This window comes from Bos mutus, chromosome 27 (assembly GCF_027580195.1).
Source record: "Bos mutus isolate GX-2022 chromosome 27, NWIPB_WYAK_1.1, whole genome shotgun sequence".
In the NCBI taxonomy this organism is placed as follows: Eukaryota; Metazoa; Chordata; class Mammalia; order Artiodactyla; family Bovidae; genus Bos; species Bos mutus.
Window position 1 is genome coordinate 37,004,932 of NC_091643.1, and position 17,233 is coordinate 37,022,164.

The following is a 17,233-nucleotide window of genomic DNA, read 5'->3' on the forward strand; positions in this document are numbered from 1 at the left end:
AGGAACCTGATATGCAGCCAGAACCCTAGATAACATGGATCAATGATGTTTCCAGTTTTCCCACATCTCAATCAGAGATAGGGTGGGATCTAGCCTGAAGTGTCAAGCCAACCGCAGTGTTTGTTTAGTGTGGACCACCATTGATTGAGAACTGCCACACTTAGATTTGCAATCAAAACCCATTTATCTATTTTTAATGAGAGTCATAAGCAGCAGATACTTGATTCAATTCTCATAGTGTGTATGTATAAACCATATGTCATGAGACTCCTAAAACAGATGATGCCCGCTCCCCCAGACAGGACACCTCTTTTCCTTGTTTAATATTCTTAAATTATGAAAATAAATGGCACCCAGCTCATGGACAGAGGGATTTTGATTTTGTGTTATACTTAATGGTAATGCATCAAAATCACAGCAGATGGTGACTGCAGCCATGAAATTAAAAGACGCTTACTCCTTGGTAGAAAAGTTATGACCAACCTAGATAGCATATTGAAAAGCAGAGACATTACTTTGCCAACAAAAGTCCGTCTAGTCAAGGCTATGGTTTTTCCAGTGGTCAAATATGGATGTGAGAGTTGAACTGTGAAGAAGGCTGAGCGCCAAAGAATTGATGTTTTTGAACTGTGGTGTTGGAGAAGACTCTTGAGAGTCCTGTGGACTGCAAGGAGATCCAACCAGTCCATTCTAAAGGACTGGGTGTTCTTTGGAAGGAATGATGCCAAGGCTGAAACTCCAGTACTTTGGCCACCTCATGTGAAGAGTTGACTCACTGGAAAAGACTCTGATGCTGGGAGGGATTGGGGGCAGGAGGAAAAGGGGACGACAGAGGATGAGATGGCTGGATGGCATCACTGACTCGATGGACATGAGTTTGAGTGAACTCTGGGAGTTGGTGATGGACAGGGAGGCCTGGCGTGCTGCGATTCATGGGGTTGCAAAGAGTCGGACACGACTGAGCAACTGAACTGAACTGATTTGTATTTTCTAATAAAGCCTTGATTATATTGAAGTCAATCAACCAATAATTCTATTTATTGCAATTAATGTATTTGTAATTAATTAATATAAACTGCAATGAATATATTTGCACTTCCGGCAGAGCAAGACCCACCTTATCTTTCAACGGCATGGTATGGAAGGTCCAGTCCACCTCGAGGTAAGAAGAGTCTTATCTCCTCACAGGGGCAGCTGGGCCAACCTGGGTGTGCTGAGCGTGCGATAGCCTCTTGACTGCTAACTAAAGGCTCTCCTCACTTGATGCGTGTGTTGATATAGGTCTGATGTAAACATATCCTCTGTGTCATTTTTGCTGTTTTTATCAGTAACTGTGTTTTAAACTAAAGTAGAAATTCATAGGGAAAAAAGGAAAAATACAACTGTAGGCTAATTGGCTTTGAAGCTCTGGGGGATTCATTTTATTATGGAAGATTCAACTGAGAGATAATCGCACATACACAGCAGGAACAGTATCGACCCCACGGAAACCGCAGGAGAAAGCTCAATTGGCTCCCGAAGCTATCTGAGGCAGAGGGGCAGAGACATAAACTAACTTCCATTGTCTTTGTTTTATTTATGCTTGTTTATCTCTTTGAAGCAAGGACTTATTATTTGAAAAAGAATTCATTGAAAGGGGAAAAAAAAGACTCAGTAAGAGAAGAAACTTTTTAAAAAGTGTCTTTCTGATACCTTGTTTGAAGGTTTTCACCTTGTGGTAAATTATTTTGTTGCATTTTACACTTAACTTGTGCTTGCAAACTTTTATTAGTTAATACATTAACCTTTGTCATTTTTGCCTTAAACATATTTATTCCCCAAGCTCTGTTAGGAGAAGACTCTTTTTGAATACAGTAAGGTGGTTACATATTAGAGTCCAGTTTCAATTGTTATCTGGCCTTTTGTGTAGGAGTAGTTGACACTTAAGAACACCTTTCTAAGGCAAAGCCCTCTGACTGCTCTGAAGCAATCTGTCCATGCTGGGGTTGCAAATACCAATGGTGTCACAGGGAAAAAACACAACTTTACTTCTGACTGAGAGTCTAGAAGACTCACTCTGCTCTTCAAATCTCTCTGAGCTATGCAGATGGATCTCTGGAAGAGATAATCTTAAAGCTATATGGTGCAAAATTTTAAACATTCCTTCACATGGTATTTTTTAATTTACTGAAAATCAGTATTTTCAGTTGTATCACAAAAATCAAAATTCTGACTCCAACTACAGATACAGAAGATGACATGTAACAAATATCATTTTACAGAATAAGAAGAGGTAGCTGGGTTTGTCACAGCAGAATTTAGATCCATATGGCGTGTAAGTATAAAAGGAATTCCTAATGGACAGGGCTGGAGGACCATCGTATCTCACCCTTGAAATGAGCCATGAGAAGAAATGCTTCAGCTGAGTCAGTGCTGTGATGACACGGGGTTGCACATTTGAAAGGGTGACACGTACCCAGTGGATGCACGCGTGTGAGGCTTTAATGCATGTAAAGGGTGTGGTGGACAGAAGACTTCACAGGCAACCACCGACCACAGAGACTCCTGAATCCGTGCAGGCACAGTCCCTCCGCGTCCCTCCTCAGTCCCACAGGATGCGCCTCATCTCTGGACGTGAATCACCAAGACACGTATGGGCTATCTCAGCATCAGGGGACTTTGATAACCGTACTGCATGCAGGCAAAACGGGAGGGTTAACTAGCTTAAACCAGGTGCAAACTATCAGCTGAGCCTGCTTTACAAACCCTATCAGCACACATAACCAAGCCCCCACCTCTACCATTTTTGAAATTTTACTTCTCTTTTCTTGTTTCCTAATATATCAGTATCCAAATTCCTGATTGCTCATCTGACTTTTGTTCTTGGAATCACTGACTTCCCTTGACCGCTGTTCCCCATCAGCATTGCTCATCAGCCTAGCGAAGGGCTTGGTAGAGAAAATAAGATCAAGGACATAAAACTTGACAATTTTTCTGTCTGCAAGATTGTTTTTTATATTAATGATATTTGCTGGTTCATTTGGCGGGTTAGGTTGATAGGATGGGGATTTGTGGACAAAGAATTTTAAATGACTTGTTTGGGAGGAAGGCACGAGCATAATTGCTTTCCATGATATTTAACTATAGGGCATTCAGTGTAAAGTTATCAACTGTATACAGAAAAGAGTTTTTGGTTAGATGGTGTACACTGTGTGATAAGATTCTATCTGCATTTCTCATTTTTATATTCACAATTTTGTGTGTAGAGGGAGACCTAAGAGATCTTATTGGTAATATGAGAGCTTTTAACTTTAAGTACAGCCAGGCTGAGCCACCATTCACCACACAGAACATGCACATCCCATTTTCCCATAACATCGCCAAGGCTGTCTCAGTTGAAACAGGATTCTCCTGTCCCTGTACTGACCCGCAGTGCTCCCATGGCATGAATGACTGGTTTTTATCTCCTTGTCTTTCTTATGAAGGCTGATTTGACTGTGCCTGCTGACCCACAGCTCCTTTTGAAGTTGCCAGAGTGAACTTAATTGGCATTTTCAGCATGTTCAATGTCTTGAAGAAGTCTAATATCTCCCCAGTGCATTGTACAGAAATCAGTTCCTGGAATAAAGACTCTCTTGGTCCATCAGGAGGCATATCACAATAATAAGAAAACTAACATTAATTCAGAACTATACAAGTTACATGTATTGACTCATTAATCCTCAGTAATTTTATGAAGCAATAATTGTTATTATCCCCACTTTACAGATGTGGAAACTGACACACAGATTTGCCCAAGTCTGCAAAGTAGGTGTTCTTGCCTGGAGAATCCCAGGGACGGGGGAGCCTGGTGGGCCGCCGTCTATGGGGTCACACAGAGTCAGACACGACTGAAGCGACTTAGCAGCAGCAGCAGCAAAGTAGGAAAAGTCTTATCTGGTATTAAGTAGATACATTAGTAAGAAGGTCAACAGTCAACAGTCAACACAAGATGAAACAGAAGAAAGCAAGAAAAGCTACAGTAATGATAATTTTAAAGATTTTCCAAAAACTACTCTTCATACAAATGTGTCCATGGATTATGCGTTTGAGTAGCAACCATTACTACAAGGTACACTGAGAAACGCTTCATTAATTTACTTAGATTTTCCTATGGCCTTTTCTAGAAAAGCCCCAGATCAGCTCTGAGATTCCACAAATGCTCAAGGAAACCTGAGTAGGTAGATCTGGAATTCCCGGGGGTGGGTAGAGAGAGAGTACCAAACATTTCATCATATTTACTTTAGAAATCCACAGAGAGTTGGAGATAAACCAGAAGGTTTCCTATGGTGACAGAAGGCACGTCCCATAAAGGAGGAGTTTTTTGTTTGTGTGCTTCTCTTCTATATCCCTGACAGTCAGAATAATGCCTACAGCATAGTAGGTGCTCAAAAAAATGCTTTAGGAATTAAATAGCTACCATGGATCATAGCCTTTCTATACACCAGGTGCGCTCGAAAGCCTGGAGTGTAGGAGCGATGGTAAAGTAGAATGGAAAGCGACCTTAATGTCGGTCACACGCGCCCTTGCTCCTCCTAGTTCTCATCCTCATTCTTTCCCCCAAAACACTGAAGAAAATTAAGATCCATGTCCCTGTGAACTGGAAGAGTTCCTTCCTTTGATATATAGATAGATGAGGACAAGGAAAAGATTTTCATTCACTAATTCAGATGGTGAACACTTTTCAATATTATATGTTAACCATTGGATATGAAGTGAAAAAGAAAGTACTGTATAAGTACTTATATAGTAATTACTATGGGCCTTTAGGCAACCCACTCCAGTGTTCTTGCCGGAGAATCCCAGGGGTGGTGGAGCCTGGTGGGCTGCCGTCTATGGGGTGGCACAGAATCAGACACGACTGAAGCGACTTAGCAGCAGCAGCAGCAGCATGGGGCTTTAGGGCTTCCCAGGAGGCACTAGTGGTAAAAAAAAAAAAAAAAAAAAAAAGAAAACAAAAAACCTCCCCGCCAAAGCAGGAGACACAAGAGACATGGGTTTGATCCATGGGTCAGGAAGATACCTGGAGGAGGGCGTGGCAACCCACTCCAGTATTCTTGCCTGGAGAATCCATGAACAGGGCCTGGCTGTCTACAGTCCAAAGGGTTGCAAAGAGCCGGACATGACTGACGTGACTTAGCCTGCATGCACGCATGGGCCTTTTACTTAATGAATCCTCACCACATTTTACATATGAGAAATATGGATCACAGAGGTTGTACATGGCAAAGCTGGGATCACAACTGGCTAGCCATGTTGTTAGCCAGTAAGTGAAGACCCCTACTCCAACTGTAGCTGAATCTAAAGACACATAATCATGCAAAGCCTATCAAAAATTACAAATCTAACAAGTGCCAGGAAGATCACAGCAGAGGGTGTTGTGGGAGAGTGTGGTGGAGTGAGAGGCAGGGTTGGGCTCAGAAAATGACATGTAACCTGACATTGGACAGGAGAGTAGCAGTGAGTCAGGCAAAGAGCTGGAGGAATTCTCGATAAGGGGAATTCTGAGTGAGGGGTAAGACCATGTGGGCATGCTTGCTGTTCAGAGAAGCAACAGAAGCACACTGTGATGTGAGCTTAGGTGCTGGGAGCAGGGCAGGTAAGAGGAAGGGGGTCATGTCAGGATTTGGAGCCTAACTTCTGCATTTTTATTTCAATAGGAAGTGACTCTAAGATTTTAGCAGAGATGTGACATGATCTTATTTATGTTTTATAAATATCACTCATTCTTCTTTTATACTTTTACAGCAATCAATGTCATGATGATTAATAAAGCACTGACCAACCTAGATAGCATATTAAAAAGCAGAGACATTACTTTGCCAACAAAGATCCATCTAGTCAAGGCTATGGTTTTTCCTGTGGTCATGTATGGATGTGAGAGTTGGACTGTGAAGAAAGCTGAGCACCGAAGAATTGATGCTTTTGAACTGTGGTGTTGGAGAGGACTCTTGAGAGTTCCTTGGACTGTAAGGAGATCCAACCAGTCCATTCTGAAGGAGATCAGCCCTGGGATTTCTTTGGAAGGAATGATACTAAAGCTGAAACTCCAGTACTTTGGCCACCTCATGGGAAGAGTTGACTCATTGGAAAAGACTCTGATGCTGGGAGGGATTGGGGGCAGGAGGAGAAGGGACGACAGAGGATGAGATGGCTGGATGGCATCACTGACTCGATGGACGTGAGTCTGAGTGAACTCCGGGAGTTGTTGATGGACAGGGAGGCCCGGCGTGCTGCGATTCATGGGGTGGCAAAGAGTCGGACACGACTGAGTGACTGAACTGAACTGAACTGTGACACAGTATTTATTCCTTTTAACAGATGTTTTCTCCATGATTTCAGCTAGTTCATTTGTATCACAGACACCATGTAGAAGATGCTTTTGAAACTGTGTTTAAAACTGTTTCTGAAAGATGTGTTTTAATACACAAATAAATGTGATATATATATATAAAGCAAATTTAGAACATCTGTATATGTTATTATGAAACAGAAGAGATGTGACAGAAATATTAAGTGCTTTATAGTATTGTTGATTAAAGTTACAATGAGTTATAGTGCTCCTTGTAGGTTAAGCACATGTTAACATTAATATATTTAAATATTTAGACAATATTCTCTATAAGGAATACTGATGCAGCAATATATAATTATAAGGCAGTTATAATAATATCATTATAAACTATTATAATTATTAATACATAATTCTATAATAGGATTAACAGACTCAGGTTTATTATTTAATTCATGGCTTAAATATAACGAATTAAAAGGCAAAAAAATGTCAGCGTTTTCGTGGAATTCAGTAAACAGAATGCTTATACTGGCCTGTATAATGAACTACTAAGACTTTTGCAGAGACAGTGCATGTTTTTTTTGCAAAACCATCACCTAGAAAAAGAACCTAGCTACCTTTAGGGTGCTGGGTGTTTGTATCTCATTCGTATCAACAAACTGTCTTTCGGAATCAGACGTAAAAACCGTAGCTTATAGCACTGGTTAAAAACGGCGCTATTGCTCTTACAGAGCGTTTCTGCTTGTGGCTGGCAGGAGGCGGGCAGGAACCCGGCGCTACACGAGAGAGCAGGCTCGCGGTCCAGCAGCGCCCCCTGGAGGACAATAGCAAAGTAGCAGCCTATCCGGCCGCAGAAGAAAAGCCAGGAACCAGGGACCCTGATGGGCTGCAGAGAAGTGGGCGGACGGGTTGGGAAAGACGGCGGGGGCTGGCGGATGACTAGACAGCGAGAGAAACGACAGGGCAGGATGCGATCAGTAATGGGTCTAGCAGCTTTCCGTCGCCGAGAATGTCACAATCGGTAAGGGAAGGGGGCACATATGACTTCTCTTTTGATAACAGGGAAGTCCTTCTAAAATTTGAATGCTCTTGCCTATCAGGACATGTGGAAATACTTCGATGGTGATAATAAAGCATTAAGGCCAGTTGTTTTTTTTTTTAAAGCTGTATTATGGAATCTGCCTCTTGTCAACTTTGAAAATGCCAATGAAAAGAAACCTAGCAATACAGCTCAGGATATGTGCTGGTCATTCTGCTGTTGTGATGAAAGGTGGCCCTGGTGGTTAATTCACAGTTGATAAATTTTTGATACAGCTGAATGATCACTGGGCTCTCACTAAACTGTACACTAAATATTTTAAGGTGATCTAAAAACACATAATGCTTAAAAGACAAGAGGGGGAATATTATTAGCCAGATCCTTCTTCTTTCTAGTGATGCACAGATGGAATTATTCTTCTAAGTGGGGTTGGATAAGAGATGCTCCTGAAATACTGGGAATTCTGCACATGGGGATTTGAGATGCTGGGGACAACTGTGGTTTATCATCAAGAGGCACGGATAAACAACATTTTCAGGCCATGATAAGGGGGTGTAAGGAAGTGTATGGACCCCTCTTTGCCCCAGGACTTCTGAGGGTTTTGGCTCCATGCCAATCACTGTGATGGGGCCCTTTGATCAGTGCTCCTTGAAAACACCATGTCTTTCAGTTTGAGCTTAAAAAGCCTCTTGTTTAAAATGTGAGTTAATACTGGTTCTAATACTAGATTCATGTGGTAATAAAAGAATACCAGATCAAGGCCCAAGGCCATCTTTTTCACCTATCAACCACATCAGACGTTGAATCCACAGCTTCAGAAATGTTTTTTTCACTTAAGTAATTGTATAACTAGACATAAGATCATAACTTTTTAACAGCTCTGAAGACTAGTGTTTTATGAAGCACATACCTCTGCATAGTCAAGGACTATGTTGAGAGAAAAGCACTGACATACACACATTACCACGGGTAAAACAGACAGCTCACGGGAAGCTGCTACATGACATGGGGAGCTCCACTCGGTGCTCTGCGATGACCAAGAGGGGTGGATGGGGAGTGAGAGGGAGGCTCAAGAGAGGGGATAAACATACACTCATAGCTGATTCAGGATGCTGTACAGCAGAAACTGACATAACATTGTAAAGCAATTGTCCTCCAATTACACAAATAAAATGAAATAGACATAAACTTCCCCCTTCATGGAACCCTAGAAGATAATTATTAATCTTACAGTAGTTGTTGGTTTGGTTAATTTGTTGCTTGCATTTACATTTTTTAAAAGTTTGAGGTAAGAAGTTAGAGCCCCACAGATTATTTCAAGCAAGTGCAGAGTGAGGCCCGTATGGCAGTAAGTAGGCTGGAGGCATTCTAGGCAAGGCATTCTAGGTCTGGGCGTGATGTTCAGCCCCCATGGGGATTATCCAATTTGATCCTCATGTTGTTTGATGAAGTAAATGTTCTTTCTACCCACCCAGTACTCAGGGAATCTATGGTTGAGCTACAGTTAATTAACTGCCCAATGTTATGCAACTACCAAGGGTATTTTGGTATTTCTCACCCAATTAAAAATTTAGAAAATGAAGATTTTTAGAAAAAAATAATTAAAATAATTAGGCTTCAATACACACAAATGACTATTAGTAAAACCACAGATTTGCCAGTGACTGACATCATAATGGACTCAATAATCATGCTGCTGCTGCTGCTAAGTCACTTCAGTCGTGTCCGACTCTGTGCGACCCCGTAGACGGCAGCCCATCAGGCTCCTCTGTCCATGGGATTCTCTAGGCAAGAGCGCTGGAGTGGGCTGCCATTTCCTTCTCCACAGTAATTGTGAGGCACCACTATCTGTTTATTTTGTCTTATTGCTCCTACAAACTGCCAGCTATTTCCTGCTAATGCTCATTCCAGAAGCAAGTCTTCGGAATATTAGAATGATTAGCCAGGAACCTGAAAGGTGGGACCCTCTGTCAGGAACCATCTCCTGGTTTTCAAAAACGAGCTCTTTTAAGCTGTTTGTACACAAATCATTCAGCCAAGAGCAAGACATCAGAAATTCTTAGCAGGAGACAGATGGGAGGTCAGAGCAGATTATTGCAGCGATGAAAGAAAGCTTATAAAATGAAAAAAACAAAACAAAAAGGCTTTGCCTCCTTTTGTACATAATAAAATGCTGACACAACTTTAATTATAGTGATATGAACAGTGCTGTTTGGCTCCGCCATATGGGACCGAGTACCATAAATACGTTATAGATTGGTTCTTAGGAAAGGAAAATTTAGAATATGCTCTTTGTAAGAATCATATTTTTATGAGCCTGCTGAAGAGTAGCTGCATGTTGAATCGAGTCAGGAATTCTCAAGACCGTCATAATCAGAGCAGGCAAAGTATATATTTGCTCAGGGAAACATCTGTTGAGGAATTTCTCCCGAGTCTCATCAGTGGTTGGCAAGCTTTACTGCCTTAACTGTGTTCTCATTATTGGCCTGTCGGCAGAATAGTTTACATGAGTTGTCCTTCTATCATTAATTCACTGGAAGAGAGACAGCCTTTTTAATGGCCTGTCTTTGTTGAAAATGCTTACAACAAAATTTAAACTAAAAATCCACTGGCTGATTTGTATTTTATTCTTGAATTTTTTATATATGCAAAGAACTCTAAAAAGGATATAAATAGCAAGCTATGAAATGACTGTGAATCAACTGTGGTGTTAAAATCAACAACTCAGCTACTTTTAGAATATTACGGAAGCTGTGTCTTGACCTCTTTACCTGTGGCTTTGTTCATGGAGGTCACACCGTCATTTCTGAGGTTCTCAGTGAAATCATCGAAGTTGACTAAATTATATACATAGAAAAATCTTCTTTGCTCAAAATTGAGGTACTTTCTGGCAAAATATACTTTCATCAGACTCTCAAATCAACAACAGGTAGTAAAGCATCTTCTGGGAAAAGAGAAGAAAGCCAAAAAATCATCATCTTTGATCCATTTATCTCCTAGATGTATGCTGCAGGAAGCATACATGAACTGCAGGACGGGCTTCTGGGATATGCCTGACGTTAGACACTAAATGACATTAGAAGACTAAATGACCAGGATGATGGTATTTCCTTTCTAGCTTCCATTTGGTGCTTCTCATGTGACATCTAGTCAGTAAAAGGCTGTCTTGATAAACCCATTTATATTTTGTTGCATGATGTTACAGTTACTTAAAACCTGTTAAGAACACTTGGGGGCTTCCCTGGTGGCTCAATCTGCCTGCCATGAAGGAGACCTAGGTTTGATCCCTGGCTGGGGAAAATTCCCTGGAGAAGGGAATGGCAACCCACTCCAGTATTCTGACCTGGAAAATTCCATAGACAGAGGAAGCTGGTGGGCTACAGTCCATGGGTTCGCAAAGAGTCGGATACGACCGAGTAACACACAAGAACATTTAACATGAAATCTACCCCCTTACGAAGACACAGTCCAGTGTTGCCACTTATAGGCACCATGGCAGATCTCTGGTTGGCTTAGATGCTCAGTCACGTCCAACTCTTTGTGACTCTATGGACTGTAACCTGCCAGGCTCCTCTGTCTGTGGGATTCTCCAGGCAAGAATACTGGAATGGGTTGCCATGCCCTCCTCCAGGGAATCTTCCCAACCCAGGGGTCAAACCCACGTCTCTTGCTACTCCTGCATTGGCAGGTGGATTCTTTACCACTGCTCCAGCTGGGAAGCCCGATCTCTAGAAATTGTTTATTTTGCACACATGACACTTCATATCTGTAGAACAGCAATTCCCCTTTTCCCCTACCCCCAGCCCCTGCTAACCACCATTCTACTCTCTGCCTCCATGAAAGTGAAAGTGTTATTCACTCAGTTGAATCCAACTCTTGTGACCCCATGGACTGTAGCCCACCAGGCTCCTCTGTCTGTGGAATTCTCCAGGCAAGAATAGTGGGGTGGGCTGCTATGAGTTTGACTATTTTAGATTCTTTATAGAGTCAGAATCATGCAGTCTTTGTCCTTCTGTGACTGGCTTATTTCACTTGGCTTCATGTTCTCCAGGCTCATCCATGTTGCATACAGGAGGCTTTCCTTCTTTTTGAAGACTAAATAATATCCCATTTTATGGATCTACCATATTTTCTTTATACATTCATCTGTTGATGGATATATAGGTTGTTTCCATGTTTTGGATACTGTAAATAATGCTGATATGAACATGGAGATGCAGATATGTCCTCAAGATCTTGATTTTAATTTTAGGATGTGAAGAGACTGGAACCCTTGCACACTCTTGGTGGGAATATAAAGTGGTGCAGTTGCTATGGAAAAAAGTATTGCAGTTCCTAAAAAAGTTAAAAATATCAGTACCATGCTGCTGCTGCTAAGTCACTTCAGTTGTGTCCGACTCTGTGCAACCCCATAGACGGCAGCCCACCAGGCTCCCCCATCCCTGGGATTCTCCAGGCAAGAACACTGGAGTGGGTTGCCATTTCCTTCTCTGAGCAGTACCATATGATCCAGCAATGCCACTTCTGGGCATATATGCAAAGGAATTATTTTTGATATAGTACTTACTAGTATCATATCAAAATATCATATAACTACTAATAAGAATAAGATTCCAATTTTGTTTAACATTTGCTCTGGTCATAATATTAATATAACCTGGCCAACGATAAGCACAGATGACATTGGATGTTCTATTTCTGTTGTGAGCAGTATTAACCTGCAGTTGCTGATGCTATTATTAAGTTTCAGTAAAATAATCGCTTAGGTCATCAATCTCCGCAAGCACCTTTCAGAGTGCTTGATGACCGTGCAAACATCAAGCTGTGCCACATTAAAAAATGATGAATCTCTGTCCAGGTAAAGTTCTGCCCTTTGGCTATCATAATGTATCACCATTTTGTTTACAAATGGGTATTCACTGTGCGAAATGGCAACAGGGTACATGGGATTTTATAAATAGATGGAATGTTGGCACTTGCTAATATCAGAACTTATGTGGCTGACAGTGCAACTGGAAATCTATGGAAAATAAACAATTCCCTGTGAAATAAATGATTTGTTAAATTAAAATCATGGTGATCATCTATTTAAGTCCTTATAGATTATTTGTTTAAAGTATTATGCTCTTTATAGGATAACTCAATTTGTAACTTTAGATTTTCACTCTTAAAAAATGAAGTCCATGCTTCCTACTTAAACACAACTTTACATCACAGACATAATTTTGGTAATTCATAAATTTCAGAGGAATGTGTTTCTGATCTTTGCTGTTAGATTCATTCAGTCATTAACCATATTGTTAGTAAGGCCATATTATTTTATTATTTTAGTTCTGGACAAGAGGATTTTATTTTTGACCGGAAATTTACTTCCTGAGTACACAATGGAAATGACTGTCTTTATCCTCTATTTACTGATGGGTTTATCGGGCAGCTGTGCTTCACTCCAGTGCAACCTTCTTGTCAGTCGAAGGTGGCATTTTATAGACACACAGAGGAAAGTTGTATGGGGCTTGCTGTAACTCCTTCTCTATTCTTTCCTTTCCTCTTCTTTTCTTTATTAAACTCAAGTATTTTGTCCTGCATCTGTACTTACTATGATAATTATGCTAGTTTTGGCTAAGTTAGCATTCTTTATTCAATGAACATGGTAAAAACTCCATTTTTCAGCATTTTTTTAAGCACACAGAAAACTATGGAGACACTACAGTCATCACACAACAAGACACCACTTAAGTTTTATCAAATGTGCAACAATTTGATAAATTGAGTTTTTTTTTTTTTTTTTTTTTAAGAAATGAGAGATCACAGAAAGAACCGCAGTACTTGGCTACCTTTCCCAAACTGCCTCCCTCCCTCCATTCATATCCCTTTTACTAGACTGCTTGCCAATTTTGAGTATTCATTTATACTATTACTGCACAAGTACCTATCCTTACACACTATGTCATATTTTATACACGTTCTGTGTTTATACAAATAGTTTTGAGACTGAGTATCATTATTTACCTTGCCTTTATTTTTCAGTATTCTGTGTTTGAATTTTCACTACATTAATACATACATTCCTGAATGATTCATTTTTAGGTCCCGTATGTTATGCTCTTGATAGGGTGCATCACAGTTTATCCAGTGAGCAGCCAGGCCTGTGCCCAGTCTTTCACTGTGATAAACAGAGGTGTGCCTCCAAATGTATGCTTGACACGTGTGCTAGCATTTCTCTGGAACAGCACCTACTGAAACACTCACATGCTTGTATTATATCTGCAACTTTACCAGGTCGGTGTCCTGTTGCCCTTGGGGGCATTTGTATAACTTTACACTTCTGGCAGTGCATGAAAGGTCCTTATTTTTCCACAACCTTGCCAATGGTTAATATCATCACCCACTTTCAGTTTTGTCAGTCTGATGGGTATGAACTAATATTTTGTGATCTTTTTCATTCCCCTACTTAGAAATGAGTTTGAGTATCTTTTCATATATTTATTGGACATTATATTATCATTGTATTACCTATTAATTTTTTTCTCACTTTTTTTTGTTGGCCTGTTCTGACTTTTAAAAAGTTAATTCTAATATACTTTCATAATACAACTATAGTAAGTATTATCTATAATAATTGTATGTTGATTAAGGATTAGAAATACTCTTTTTTGTATTGAGAATTCTTTGTGTGTTATTCCATAAATCTGACAGTAAGTGCTCAGTTGCACCATTTATTAATGGTAGTAATACAGTAATCCTCATTTGAGAATATCAGAATAGCAAAGTAAGTGGATATCATTCTCCACATAAGTTTAAAATGATCTTATAAATACAAGATGCTAGTAGCTATTACATATCTGCATTTACATTGCTTCAGGTCAGATCAGATCAGATCAGTGGCTCAGTCGTGTCCGACTCTTTGCGACCCCATGAATCGCAGCACGCCAGGCCTCCCTGTCCATCACCAACTCCCGGAGTTCACTCAGACTCACGTCCATCGAGTCGGTGATGCCATCCAGCCATCTCATCCTCTGTCGTCCCCTTCTCCTCCTGCCCCCAATCCCTCCCAGCATCAGTGACATTGCTTAGTTTGATATAATCTGTCATAAAATATTATAACATCCAGTGTAAGTGGAAAAAACACGGAAATATATATGGACTCTAAAAATTTACTTTATTTTGTTAGTAGACCCAGTAAAATTAATAACATGGTATTTATGAAGTCTAAAAACATTATGGTGACTGAAAAATTAGCACTTTTTGGTGTTAGAGTATAGAAAGGTTTATGTCTAAGCATCCTAAAGTGCTGACAAAAAAACTTTTTTTCTTTTATTGCAAGGAAAAGTGCTGCATGGTAACTTTTACATTTAAAAAATAGTGAGTAAGAAGTAAGACCTTTAAAAATTTAAATCTCATTAGACTAGAAGAGAAATTTCAACCTCAAAGAGACCTTAGAAATAATCGAATCCAATCCCTTCACTCATAATGACATTGAATTTTAAGGAAGTTAACTAACTTCTCTTAGAAAACAGAGCATATTAGCCAGAACCAGAGCTACAGCTGAGGCCTGCTACTCCCTGTTAGGTGTTCTTTCCACTGATCCAGGCTGTGTCTGTAGACTGTGTTTGTTGAGAATACATTTTAAAGAATCTGAGATTGTACTTTTACTACAAATTTATTCCATAGCAAAGTTCATGAATCTTTGGCTTAATTGCAGGACAGAATGGAGTGTATAGTATGGGCTAAATGAACTCTTTGCTGCCACTTACCCAGGAGAAAAAGAAGTATTTTCATTAACTCAACATTTCCCCCACTTCCTACTTTAAGGATAATAACCCATTATTATGACTGACTATGACTGTCATCATCAACTCGTGTAGAATTTTTCTTCATGAGAGGGCTTATTCATTCGATGAGATTTTATTAAAGCATCTACTTACTACTAACCATAAACTGGCCTAGGCATGGGAGTGCTCTGTGAAATAAAATGAAGACCCATGACCTTCACAGAAGATACATCCTGTAGTATAAGCAATCCTTACATGTTCTTTTTGTTTGAGTGCTCAGATGAGAATTGAAATGAAGCTAGGAGGCAGTTGACAGTTTGTAAGAATAAAGTGACCCAGGGATGGAAGTCTCCATGTAAATGAAGGATAGCTGAAGCCACAGTGAGAAAGTGTGTGATCTAGAAATATGACTGGGTCAGAGGGAGGGAGCTATTCTGGAGCTTAGATGTTCCAAGGATAATAAGATGTACTAGTGAGATGTATTGGAGAAGGCAATGGCACCCCACTCCAGTACTCTTGCCTGGAAAATCCCATGGATGGAGGAGCCTGGTAGGCTGCAGCCCATGGGGTCACGAAGAGTCGGACATGACTGAGCGACTTCACTTTCACTTTTCACTTGCATGCACTGGAGAAGGAAACGGCAACCGGCTCCAGTGTTCTTGCCTGGAGAATCCCAGGGATGGGGGAGCCTAGTGGGCTGCCATCTATGGGGTTACACAGAGTAGGACACGACTGAAGCGACTTAGCAGCAGCAGCAGGGAGATGTATTAGTGAGAGAATAGAGGCTATATATATCTGTATGTATCTGATCGATAGATAAGAAGAGAGTGAACACTATGGACTGAATTGAATTGTGTTCCCCTCCATGCCCCAATTCATATGTTGAAGTCCTAACCCCCCAGTGAAATGATATTTGGAGATGGGGCTTTTGGGAGATGATTAAGTTTAAATGAAGTCTTAAGGGTAGGACCCTCATGATGGGATTAGTGCTCTTATAAGAATAAACTCCAGAGAGCTTGCTCTCTCTTCCTTCCCATCATGGGAATAGTAGATGCCATCATAGTAAGTAGGTGCCATCTGCAAGCAGGGAAGAGTCTTCACCAGGAATCAATCCTGTTAGGACCTGGATGTTGGACTTCCAGCCTCTAAAACTATGAGAAATAAGTTTCTGTTGTTGAAGCCATAGCCTGTGGTATTTTGTTATAGGTGCCTGAGTAGACAGAGAAAGGGTAAGAGAGAGAAAGACAGTGAAAGAGAGAGAGAGAGAGAGAGAGAGAAGTATAGGAATTGACCCAAGCAATTATAAGTCTTGCAAGGCTCAAGTATGTAGTTCAGGCCAGCAGGCTGGACACTAAGGTGAGAATTGGTGTCACAGGGTTGAGTTTGAAATTCACAGGGCAGGGAGGCAGGCTAGAAACACAAGCAGGATTTGGATGCTTAGTCTTAAAGTGGGATCAAGGGGTGGGTTGTAGAAGTGAAAACAAAACATCTGCCTTTGGAGTTGACGATGAGCACATGGACAGCTACACTATTGGGTGATTCATCCACAGAAGTCATCCACTTGGTGGTAACATTAGGTGCATGATGCAATGAATGTACCTTTCTTATTCTTAGAACACATTGAGAATCTTTCTTGCAGTTAATATCTTCAGTGATCCAAATTGCAACATGAAGACTGCATGTGTGTGTGCGTGCTAAGTCGCTTTAGTCATGTCTGACTCTTTGCGACACGCTGGACTGCAGCTCACCAGGTTCCTCTGTCATGATATCCTCTAGGCAAGAATACTGGAGTGAGTTGTCAGGCCCTCCTCCAGAGGATCTTCCCAACTTAGGCATAGAACCTCTGTCTCTTATGTCTCCTGCATTGGGAGACAGGTTCTTTACCATAAGTGCCACACGGGAAGCCCCGAAGATTGCATAGCCGGTGATATTTCCATTGTATCTTCAGCTTAGTCACTTTGGGCTATATTTTTTTTCATTTATACTTACAATATTTAATATTTTCATATATCCTTTTCATTGTGGCTTAACAGTAGATTATTTTCTCAAAAATACATTTACTACCATGACTACTGTCATTTCAATTTTACTAAGTGGTTAAGAATTATC

General features: G+C 40.6%; 1 protein-coding gene across 2 annotated transcripts in view; it reads right to left on the reverse strand.

Moving 5' to 3' along the window:
* The window catches only part of NEIL3 (nei like DNA glycosylase 3), a 527,805-nt gene that overhangs the window by 89,202 nt on the left and 421,370 nt on the right, over positions 1–17,233 (reverse strand). The gene's annotated exons all lie outside the window — the stretch shown is intronic.